We start from the raw sequence: 12,321 nt of genomic DNA, 5'->3' as shown, positions 1-12,321 counted from the left end.
TGTTGCTAGTTCAGAAGGAAGACTGTTGCTAGTTCAGAAGGAAGACTGTTGCTAGTTCAGAAGGAAGACTGTTGCTAGTTCAGAAGGAAGACTGTTGCTAGTTCAGAAGGAAGACTGTTGCTAGTTCAGAAGGAAGACTGTTGCTAGTTCAGAAGGAAGACTGTTGCTAGTTCAGATGGAAGACTGGTGCTAGTTCAGAAGGAAGACTGTTGCTAGTTCAGAAGGAAGACTGGTGCTAGTTCAGAAGGAAGACTGGTGCTAGTTCAGAAGGAAGACTGTTGCTAGTTCAGAAGGAAGACTGGTGCTAGTTCAGAAGGAAGACTGTTGCTAGTTCAGAAGGAAGACTGTTGCTAGTTCAGAAGGAAGACTGTTGCTAGTTCAGAAGGAAGACTGTTGCTAGTTCAGAAGGAAGACTGTTGCTAGTTCAGAAGGAAGACTGTTGCTAGTTCAGAAGGAAGACTGTTGCTAGTTCAGATGGAAGACTGGTGCTAGTTCAGAAGGAAGACTGTTGCTAGTTCAGAAGGAAGACTGGTGCTAGTTCAGAAGGAAGACTGGTGCTAGTTCAGAAGGAAGACTGTTGCTAGTTCAGAAGGAAGACTGGTGCTAGTTCAGAAGGAAGACTGGTGCTAGTTCAGAAGGAAGACTGTTGCTAGTTCAGAAGGAAGACTGTTGCTAGTTCAGAAGGAAGACTGTTGCTAGTTCAGAAGGAAGACTGTTGCTAGTTCAGAAGGAAGACTGTTGCTAGTTCAGAAGGAAGACTGTTGCTAGTTCAGAAGGAAGACTGTTGCTAGTTCAGAAGGAAGACTGGTGCTAGTTCAGAAGGAAGACTGTTGCTAGTTCAGAAGGAAGACTGTTGCTAGTTCAGAAGGAAGACTGTTGCTAGTTCAGAAGGAAGACTGTTGCTAGTTCAGAAGGAAGACTGTTGCTAGTTCAGAAGGAAGACTGGTGCTAGTTCAGAAGGAAGACTGGTGCTAGTTCAGAAGGAAGACTGTTGCTAGTTCAGAAGGAAGACTGGTGCTAGTTCAGAAGGAAGACTGGTGCTAGTTCAGAAGGAAGACTGTTGCTAGTTCAGAAGGAAGACTGTTGCTAGTTCAGAAGGAAGACTGTTGCTAGTTCAGAAGGAAGACTGTTGCTAGTTCAGAAGGAAGACTGTTGCTAGTTCAGAAGGAAGACTGTTGCTAGTTCAGAAGGAAGACTGTTGCTAGTTCAGAAGGAAGACTGTTGCTAGTTCAGAAGGAAGACTGGTGCTAGTTCAGAAGGAAGACTGGTGCTAGTTCAGAAGGAAGACTGTTGCTAGTTCAGAAGGAAGACTGTTGCTAGTTCAGAAGGAAGACTGTTGCTAGTTCAGAAGGAAGACTGTTGCTAGTTCAGAAGGAAGACTGTTGCTAGTTCAGAAGGAAGACTGTTGCTAGTTCAGAAGGAAGACTGGTGCTAGTTCAGAAGGAAGACTGTTGCTAGTTCAGAAGGAAGACTGTTGCTAGTTCAGAAGGAAGACTGTTGCTAGTTCAGAAGGAAGACTGTTGCTAGTTCAGAAGGAAGACTGTTGCTAGTTCAGAAGGAAGACTGGTGCTAGTTCAGAAGGAAGACTGGTGCTAGTTCAGAAGGAAGACTGTTGCTAGTTCAGAAGGAAGACTGGTGCTAGTTCAGAAGGAAGACTGGTGCTAGTTCAGAAGGAAGACTGTTGCTAGTTCAGAAGGAAGACTGTTGCTAGTTCAGAAGGAAGACTGTTGCTAGTTCCGAAGGAAGACTGTTGCTAGTTCAGAAGGAAGACTGTTGCTAGTTCAGAAGGAAGACTGTTGCTAGTTCAGAAGGAAGACTGTTGCTAGTTCAGATGGAAGACTGGTGCTAGTTCAGAAGGAAGACTGTTGCTAGTTCAGAAGGAAGACTGGTGCTAGTTCAGAAGGAAGACTGGTGCTAGTTCAGAAGGAAGACTGTTGCTAGTTCAGAAGGAAGACTGGTGCTAGTTCAGAAGGAAGACTGTTGCTAGTTCAGAAGGAAGACTGTTGCTAGTTCAGAAGGAAGACTGTTGCTAGTTCAGAAGGAAGACTGTTGCTAGTTCAGAAGGAAGACTGTTGCTAGTTCAGAAGGAAGACTGTTGCTAGTTCAGAAGGAAAACTGTTGCTAGTTCAGATGGAAGACTGGTGCTAGTTCAGAAGGAAGACTGTTGCTAGTTCAGAAAGAAGACTGGTGCTAGTTCAGAAGGAAGACTGGTGCTAGTTCAGAAGGAAGACTGTTGCTAGTTCAGAAGGAAGACTGGTGCTAGTTCAGAAGGAAGACTGGTGCTAGTTCAGAAGGAAGACTGTTGCTAGTTCAGAAGGAAGACTGTTGCTAGTTCAGAAGGAAGACTGTTGCTAGTTCAGAAGGAAGACTGTTGCTAGTTCAGAAGGAAGACTGTTGCTAGTTCAGAAGGAGGACTGTTACTAGTTCAGAAGGAAGACTGTTGCTAGTTCAGAAGGAAGACTGGTGCTAGTTCAGAAGGAAGACTGTTGCTAGTTCAGAAGGAAGACTGTTGCTAGTTCAGAAGGAAGACTGTTGCTAGTTCAGAAGGAAGACTGTTGCTAGTTCAGAAGGAAGACTGTTGCTAGTTCAGAAGGAAGACTGGTGCTAGTTCAGAAGGAAGACTGGTGCTAGTTCAGAAGGAAGACTGTTGCTAGTTCAGAAGGAAGACTGGTGCTAGTTCAGAAGGAAGACTGGTGCTAGTTCAGAAGGAAGACTGTTGCTAGTTCAGAAGGAAGACTGTTGCTAGTTCAGAAGGAAGACTGTTGCTAGTTCAGAAGGAAGACTGTTGCTAGTTCAGAAGGAAGACTGTTGCTAGTTCAGAAGGAAGACTGTTGCTAGTTCAGAAGGAAGACTGTTGCTAGTTCAGAAGGAAGACTGTTGCTAGTTCAGAAGGAAGACTGGTGCTAGTTCAGAAGGAAGACTGGTGCTAGTTCAGAAGGAAGACTGTTGCTAGTTCAGAAGGAAGACTGTTGCTAGTTCAGAAGGAAGACTGTTGCTAGTTCAGAAGGAAGACTGTTGCTAGTTCAGAAGGAAGACTGTTGCTAGTTCAGAAGGAAGACTGTTGCTAATTCAGAAGGAAGACTGTTGCTAGTTCAGAAGGAAGACTGGTGCTAGTTCAGAAGGAAGACTGTTGCTAGTTCAGAAGGAAGACTGTTGCTAGTTCAGAAGGAAGACTGTTGCTAGTTCAGAAGGAAGACTGTTGCTAGTTCAGAAGGAAGACTGTTGCTAGTTCAGAAGGAAGACTGGTGCTAGTTCAGAAGGAAGACTGGTGCTAGTTCAGAAGGAAGACTGTTGCTAGTTCAGAAGGAAGACTGGTGCTAGTTCAGTAGGAAGACTGGTGCTAGTTCAGAAGGAAGACTGTTGCTAGTTCAGAAGGAAGACTGTTGCTAGTTCAGAAGGAAGACTGTTGCTAGTTCAGAAGGAAGACTGTTGCTAGTTCAGAAGGAAGACTGTTGCTAGTTCAGAAGGAAGACTGTTGCTAGTTCAGAAGGAAGACTGTTGCTAGTTCAGAAGGAAGACTGTTGCTAGTTCAGAAGGAAGAATGGTGCTAGTTCAGAAGGAAGACTGTTGCTAGTTCAGAAGGAAGACTGTTGCTAGTTCAGAAGGAAGACTGTTGCTAGTTCAGAAGGAAGACTGGTGCTAGTTCAGAAGGAAGACTGTTGCTAGTTCAGAAGGAAGACTGGTGCTAGTTCAGAAGGAAGACTGGTGCTAGTTCAGAAGGAAGACTGTTGCTAGTTCAGAAGGAAGACTGTTGCTAGTTCAGAAGGAAGACTGGTGCTAGTTCAGAAGGAAGACTGTTGCTAGTTCAGAAGGAAGACTGTTGCTAGTTCAGAAGGAAGACTGTTGCTAGTTCAGGAGGAAGACTGTTGCTAGTTCAGAAGGAAGACAGGTTATTCAAGTTACTTGAAAGACTGGAAGTTTCAGTTTAGTACATAAATATATTGAATAAAGGTAAGAGTATTCTGGGATATATTTCTAGATGTTGTAGCACCAATATATCTAATAGAATTGTTCACCTTGCTCCTGCCCTTGTTGAGCCCCAGTTGGATTATACTGTTCATTGTTGGTCTCTGTATTACAGAATGAACATAAGTTCACTTGATCTTGTTCAGAGAATAATAACAATCACTAACAGGAATTAGAAACCTCCTTTATGAAGAGAGATTAAGAAAAACTAAATTCACATTCTCTTATTCGTCCTTTATGTGCCTCTAGGCGGCCCTTTATGTGCCTCTAGGCGGCCCTTTATGTGCCTCTAGGCGGCCCCTTTATGTGCATCTAGGCGGCCCTTTATGTGCCTCTAGGCGGCCCTTTATGTGCATCTAGGCGGCCCTTTATGTGCCTCTAGGCGGCCTTTTTATGTGCCTCTAGGCGGCCCCTTTATGTGCCTCTAGGCGCCTCTTTATGTACCTTTAGGCGCCCCTTTATGTGCCTCTAGGCGCCCCTTTATGTGCTTCTAGGCTGCCCTTTGTGTGCCTCTAGGCGGCCCTTTATGTACCTCTAGGCGGCTCTTTATATAAGAACATAAGAACAAAGGCAACTGCAGAAGGCCTATTGGCCCATACGAGGCAGCTCCTATTTATAACCACCCAATCCCACTCATATACTTGTCCAACCCACGCTTGAAACAATCGAGGGACCCCACCTCCACCACGTTACGCGGTAATTGGTTCCACAAATCAACAACCCTGTTACTGAACCAGTATTTACCCAAGTCTTTCCTAAATCTAAACTTATCCAATTTATACCCAATGTTTCGTGTTCTGTCTTGTGTTGATACTTTTAATACCCTATTAATATCCCCTTTGTTATGACCATTCACCCACTTGTAAACCTCTGTCATGTCACCCCTAACTCTTCGCCTTTCCAGTGAATGCAACTTAAGCTTCGTTAATCTTTCTTCATATAAAAGATTTCTAATTTGGGGAATTAACTTAGTCATCCTACGCTGGACACGTTCAAGTGAATTTATATCCATTCTATAATATGGCGACCAAAACTGAACTGCATATTCTAAATGGGGCCTAACTAGAGCAAGATATAGCTTGAGAACCACACCAGGTGTCTTGTTACTAATGCTGCGATTAATAAATCCCAGTGTCCTATTTGCCTTATTACGAACATTTATGCATTGATCCTTTTGTTTTAAATTCTTACTAATCATAACTCCCAGATCCCTTTCGCAATTCGACTTCGCAATCTCAACACCATCTAGCTCGTATCTTGTAACCCTATCATCATTACCTAACCTCAGAACTTTACATTTATCAGCATTAAACTGCATCTGCCAATCCTTCGACCATTTCAAAACCCTATCTAGATCAACTTGAAGTGATAGTGAGTCCTCCTCCGAATTAATTTCCCTACCGATTTTCGTATCATCGGCAAATTTGCAAATGTTGCTACTCAAACCTGAACCTAAATCATTTGTATATATTATAAACAACAGAGGTCCCAGGACAGAGCCTTGAGGCACTCCACTTACAACATTTTCCCACTGTGACTTGATTCCATTTATACTAACTCTCTGTTTCCTTTGGTATAGCCATGCCCTAATCCAGCTTAATATAGCACCCCCAATACCATGAGCCTCTATCTTTTTAATTAGTCTTTCATGTGGCACTGTAGCAAAAGCTTTGCTAAAGTCAAGGTACACGACATCACAATCCTTACCACTATCAACTGCCTCAACTATGCTGGAATAAAAAGATAACAAATTTGTTAAACATGAACGGCCATTTATAAAACCATGTTGCGCCTCAATTATTAATTTATGTTTTTCAAGATGAAGACGAATTTTATTTGTTATTATAGATTCGAGTAACTTTCCCACAATAGACGTTAGGCTAATTGGTCGATAGTTAGACGCAAGTGATCTATCTCCTTTCTTAAAAACTGGTATCACATTAGCAACTTTCCAAAACTCTGGCACTCTGCCTGACTCTATTGATTTATTAATTATGGTTGACAGTGGGTCACAAAGCTCCTCTTTGCATTCTTTAAGCACCCTGGCAAACACTTCATCCGGCCCTGGGGATTTGTTTGGTTTGAGTTTACTATTTGTTTAAGAACATCCTCCCTGGTAACTGCTAAACTCGTCAACCTGTCCTCGTCCCCACCCACATAGACTTGTTCGGCTGAAGGCATATTGTTAAGTTCCTCTTTAGTAAATACAGATACAAAATATTTATTAAAAATACTACTCATCTCTTCATCACTATCTGTTATTTGACCTGTCTCAGTTTTTATTGGACCTATCCTTTCCCTAGTCTTAGTACGATATAACTGAAAAAACCCTTTAGGATTTGTCTTTGATTGCTCTGCTATGCGAACTTCATAGTTTCTTTTTGCTTTCCTTGTCTCTTTTTTAACATTTCTAACCAATTGTACGAATTCCTGTTCTAAAGTGACCTCCCCATTTTTAATCCTTTTGTACCAAGTTCTCTTTTTACCTATAAGGTTCTTCAAATTCTTTGTTATCCACTTAGGGTCATTAGTATTCGATCTATTCAATTTGTATGGTATACTACGTTCCTGTGCTTTGTTTAGAATATTCTTAAATAAATTATATATTGAATCCACATCGAAATCCCCATTTAAGTCACCTATTGCTGGGTTCATGTCTCGCTCCAAGACCGGCCCCCACCCCATACCCAAGACTTTCCAATCAATTTGACCCAAAAAAATTCTTAGGCTATTAAAATCAGCTTTTCGAAAATCTGGCATTTTAACAGAATTTTCTCCTACTGGTCTATTCCATTCTATGCTAAATCTGATTTCTTTGTGATCACTGTTCCCTAGCTCACTCCCTATTTCGATGTCATTAATTTGTGTTTCCCTGTTAGTTAACACTAAATCTAAAATATTATTTTCCCGTGTTGGTTCCTTAATGTGTTGCGTAAGAAAGCAATCGTCAATTAATTCTAGAAAATCTTCTGCTTCACTATTCCCTGTTTTGTTCACCCAGTTTATTCCGCTAAAATTAAAGTCACCAATGACATAAGAACATAAGAACAAAGGTAACTGCAGAAGGCCTATTGGCCCATACGAGGCAGCTCCTATCTATAACCACCCAATCCCACTCATATACTTGTCCAACCCGCGCTTGAAACAATCGAGGGACACCACCTCCACCACGTTACGCGGCAATTGGTTCCACAAATCAACAATCCTGTTACTGAACCAGTATTTACCCAAGTCTTTCCTAAATCTAAACTTATCCAATTTATACCCATTGTTTCGTGTTCTGTCTTGTGTTGATATTTTTAATACCCTATTAATATCCCCCCTATTATGTCCATTCATCCACTTGTAAACCTCTATCATGTCACCCCTAACTCTTCGCCTTTCCAGTGAATGCAACTTAAGCTTTGTTAATCTTTCTTCATATGAAAGATTTCTAATTTGGGGAATTAACTTAGTCATCCTACGTTGGACACGTTCAAGTGAATTTATATCCATTCTATAATACGCGACCAAAACTGAACTGCATAATCTAAATGGGGCCTAACCAGAGCAAGATATAGCTTAAGAACCACACCAGGTGTCTTGTTACTAACGCTTCGATTAATAAATCCCAGTGTCCTATTCGCCTTATTACGAACATTTATGCATTGATCATTTTGTTTTAAATTCTTACTAATCATAACTCCCAGATCCCTTTCGCAATCCGACTTCGCAATCTCAACGCCATCTAGCTCGTATCTTGTAACTCTATCATCATTACCTAGCCTCAGAACTTTACATTTATCAGCATTAAACTGCATTTGCCAATCATTTGACCATTTCAAAACCCTATCTAGATCAACTTGAAGTGATAGTGAGTCCTCCTCCGAATTAATTTCCCTACCGATTTTCGTATCATCGGCAAATTTGCAAATGTTGCTACTCAAACCTGAATCTAAATCATTTATATATATTATAAACAACAGAGGTCCCAGGACAGAGCCCTGAGGTACTCCACTAACAACATTATCCCACTCTGACTTAACCCCATTTATACTAATTCTCTGTTTCCTTTGGAATAGCCATGCCCTAATCCAAGTTAATATAGCACCACCAATACCATGAGCTTCTATTTTTTTAATTAGTCCTTCATGTGGCACTGTATCAAAAGCTTTGCTAAAGTCAAGGTACACAACATCACAATCCTTACTACTATCAACTGCCTCAACTATGCTGGAATAAAATGTTAGCAAATTTGTTAAACATGAACGGCCATTTGTAAAACCATGTTGCGACTCATTTATTAATTTATGTTTTTCAAGATGGAGACGAATTGTATTTGCAATTATTGATTCAAGTAACTTTCCCACAATAGACGTTAGGCTAATTGGCCGATAGTTTGACGCAAGTGATCTATCTCCTTTCTTAAAAATTGGTACCACATTAGCTACCTTCCATGACTCTGGCACTCTGCCTGACTCTATTGATTTATTAAATATGGTAGACAGTGGCTCGGAAAGCTCCTCTTAGCATTCTTTAAGCACCCTGGCAAACACTTCATCCGGCCCAGGGGATTTGTTAAGTTCTTCTTTAGTAAATACAGATATAAAATATTTGTTAAAAATACTACTCATCTCCTTGTCATTATCCGTTATTTGACCTGTCTTAGATTTTAATGGACCTATCCTTTCCCTAGTCTTAGTTCGATGTAACTGAAAAAACCCTTTAGGATTTGACTTTGCTTGCTCTGCTATGCGAACTTCATAGTTTCTTTTTGCTTTCCTAATCTCTTTTTTAACATTTCTAACCAGTTGTATAAATTCCTGTTCTAACCTGACTTCCCCATTCTTAATCCTTTTGTACCAAGCTCTCTTTTTACCTATAAGGTTCTTTAAATTATTTGTTATCCACTTTGGGTCATTAGTATTCGACCTATTCAATTTGTATGGTATACTACGTTCCTGTGCTTTGTTTAGAATATTCTTAAATAAGTTATACATCAAATCCACATCGATACTGTTAGATCTAGATGCTCTAGATATTTCATCCCATAGGTGCTTTGCTTCCATTCTGTCTAAATTTGGTGGCCTATATATAACTCCTATTATAATATTATTAGCTTTTTCGTTTAATTCTATCCAAATAGTTTCTGTGTGTGGCTCAGTTTTGATTCCCTCTTTGAGACTACATTTCAAATTGTCCCTAACATATATGGCTACTCCCCCTCCTCGTCTAATATATCTATCTGTGTGAAATAGTTTAAATCCATTTATTTGATATTCAGCTAATAGTTCTCTATTTTCTACATTCATCCACGTTTCGGTAAGTGCAATAATATTTATTTTTTCTGTGCAGACAAGAGCATTTAATTCGTTAATTTTATTTCTTAGACTTCTACTGTTAGTATAATATACCCTAAGTGAATTGTTATTTTGAGGCCCTTCTCTTTCCCTGATCATTTTCCCAATTCCTTTCTCCCACAAACACATACTTTTATTACCTCCTTCCTCCAAATCAATTCCCATACCTCTATCTACTAACAGTTTAAACCCAAACAAACACCTCTAACCACTTCTTCCAACGAGTTCGCAACAGCAACAACCCCAGCTCTCGATAGATGCACCCCATCACGAGCATACATATCATTTCTTTCATAGAAGTGTTCCCAGTTGTCTATGAAAGATATTGCATTTGATTTGCAATATCTTTCCAGCCGGCAATTGACACCAAGTGCCCTCGCTATCCATTCATTTCCCACTCCCTTTCTTGGAAGAATGCCACATATGATCGGGATTCCTCCCTTGCTCCTAACTAATTCTATGGCTGTTTTATACCTCTGAATCAGTTCCTCACTCCTAACTCGACCAAAATCATTTCCTCCCACGCTAATGCAAATAATGGGATTGTTCCCATTTTCAGCTATAATATCATTCATGTTGTTTATAATATCACCAATGCCAGCTCCGGGATAGCAAACCCTTAACCTGTTCCCCCTATCTCTAGCACAAAACGTTCTATCCAAATACCTTATCTGGGAATCTCCCACAACTAAGGTTTGCTTAGGTACTTCCTTTACTCTCTGAGAGGCCTGCGCTTCCTTGCTCTTCGTTGCTTTCCCTTTTGCGCGATCCGCAGGCATATAAATCCACGCGATTTATATGCCTCTAGGCGGCCCTTTATGTGCCTCTAGGCGGCCCTTTATGTGCCTCTAGGCGGCCCTTTATGTCCCTCTAGGCAACTCTGTATGTACCTCTAGGTGGCCCTTTATGTACCTCTAGGTGGCCCTTTATGTACCTCTAGGCGGCCCTTTATGTGCCTCAAGGCGGCCCTTTATGTACCTCTAGGCAACTCTGTATGTGCCTCTAGGTGGCCCTTTATGTACCTCTAGGCGGCCCTCTATGCGCCTCTAGGCAGCCCTTTATGTGCCTCTAGGCGGCCCTTTATGTGCCTCTAGGCGGCTCTTTATGTGCCTGTAGGCGGCCCTTTATGTGCCTCTAGGCGCCCTTTATGTGCCTCTAGGCGTCTCTTTATGTACCTCTAGGCGGCTCTGTATGTGCCTATAGGCGGCCCTTTATGTACCTCTAGGCGGCCCTTTATGTACCTCTAGGCGGCCCTCTATGTATCTCTAGGCGGCCCTTTATGGGCCTCTAGGCGGCCCTTTATGTACCTCTAGGCGGCCCTTTATGTACCGCTAGGCGGCCCTTTATGCTACTCTATGCTACTCTGTATGTGCCTGTATAACAGGAATTCATACAACTGGTTAGAAATGTTAAAAAAGAGATTAGGAAAGCAAAAAGAAACTATGAAGTTCGCATAGCAGTGCAAGCAAAGTCAAATCCTAAAAGGGTTTTTTCAGTTATATCGAACTAAGACTAGGGAAAGGATAGGTCCATTAAAATCTGAGACAGGTCAAATAATAGATAATGACAAGGAGATGAGTAGTATTTTTAACAAATATTTTATATCTGTATTTACTAAAGAAGAACTTAACAATATGCCTTCAGCCGAACAAGTCTGTGGGTGGGGATGAGGACAGGTTGACTAGTTTAGCAGTTACCAGGGAGGATGTAATTAAACAATTAGAAAAACTAAAACCAAACAAATCTCCAGGGCCGGATGAAGTGTTTGCCAGGGTGCTTAAAGAATGCAAAGAGGAGCTCTCCGAGCCACTGTCTACTATATTTAATAAATCAATAGAGTCAGGCAGAGTGCCAGAGTCATGGAAGGTAGCTAATGTGGTACCAATTTTTAAGAAAGGAGATAGATCACTTGCGTCAAACTATCGGCCAATTAGCCTAACGTCTAGTGTGGGAAAGTTACTTGAATCAATAATTGCAAATACAATTCGTCTCCATCTTGAAAAACATAAATTAATAAATGAGTCGCAACATGGTTTTACAAATGGCCGTTCATGTTTAACAAATTTGCTAACTTTTTATTCCAGCATAGTTGTGGCAGTTGATAGTGGTAAGGATTGTGATGTTGTGTACCTTGACTTTAGCAAAGCTTTTGATACAGTGCCACATGAAAGACTAATTAAAAAAATAGAAGCTCATGGTATTGGGGGTGCTATATTAAGTTGGATTAGGGCATGGCTATTCCAAAGGAAACAGAGAGTTAGTATAAATGGGGTTAAGTCAGAGTGGGATAATGTTGTTAGTGGAGTACCTCAGGGCTCTGTCCTGGGACCTCTGTTGTTTATAATATATATAAATGATTTAGATTCAGGTTTGAGTAGCAAAATTTGCCGATGATACGAAAATCGGTAGGGAAATTAATTCGGAGGAGGACTCACTATCACTTCAAGTTGATCTAGATAGGGTTTTGAAACAGTCAAAGGATAGGCAAATGCAGTTTAACGCTGATAAATGTAAAGTTCTGAGGCTAGGTAATGATGTTAGAGTTACAAGATACGAACTAGATGGTGTTGAGATTGCGAAGTCGGATTGCGAAAGGGATCTGGGAGTTATGATTAAGAACATAAGAACATAAGAACAAAGGTAACTGCAGAAGGCCTATTGGCCCATACGAGGCAGCTCCTATTCTATAACCACCCAATCCCACTCATATACTTGTCCAACCCGCGCTTGAAACAATCAAGGGACCCCACCTCCACCACGTTACATAAGAACATAAGAACATAAGAACAAAGGTAACTGCAGAAGGCCTATTGGCCCATACGAGGCAGCTCCTATTCTATAACCACCCAATCCCACTCATATACTTGTCCAACCCGTGCTTGAAACAATCGAGGGACCCCACCTCCACAATGTTACGCGGCAATTGGTTCCACAAATCAACAACCCTGTTACTGAACCAGTATTTACCCAAGTCTTTCCTAAATCTAAACTTATCCAATTTATATCCATTGTTTCG

The sequence above is a fragment of the Procambarus clarkii genome, chromosome 46, assembly GCF_040958095.1.
Source record: "Procambarus clarkii isolate CNS0578487 chromosome 46, FALCON_Pclarkii_2.0, whole genome shotgun sequence".
NCBI lineage: Eukaryota > Metazoa > Arthropoda > Malacostraca > Decapoda > Cambaridae > Procambarus > Procambarus clarkii.
Note: the sequence above shows the minus strand (reverse complement) of the source record.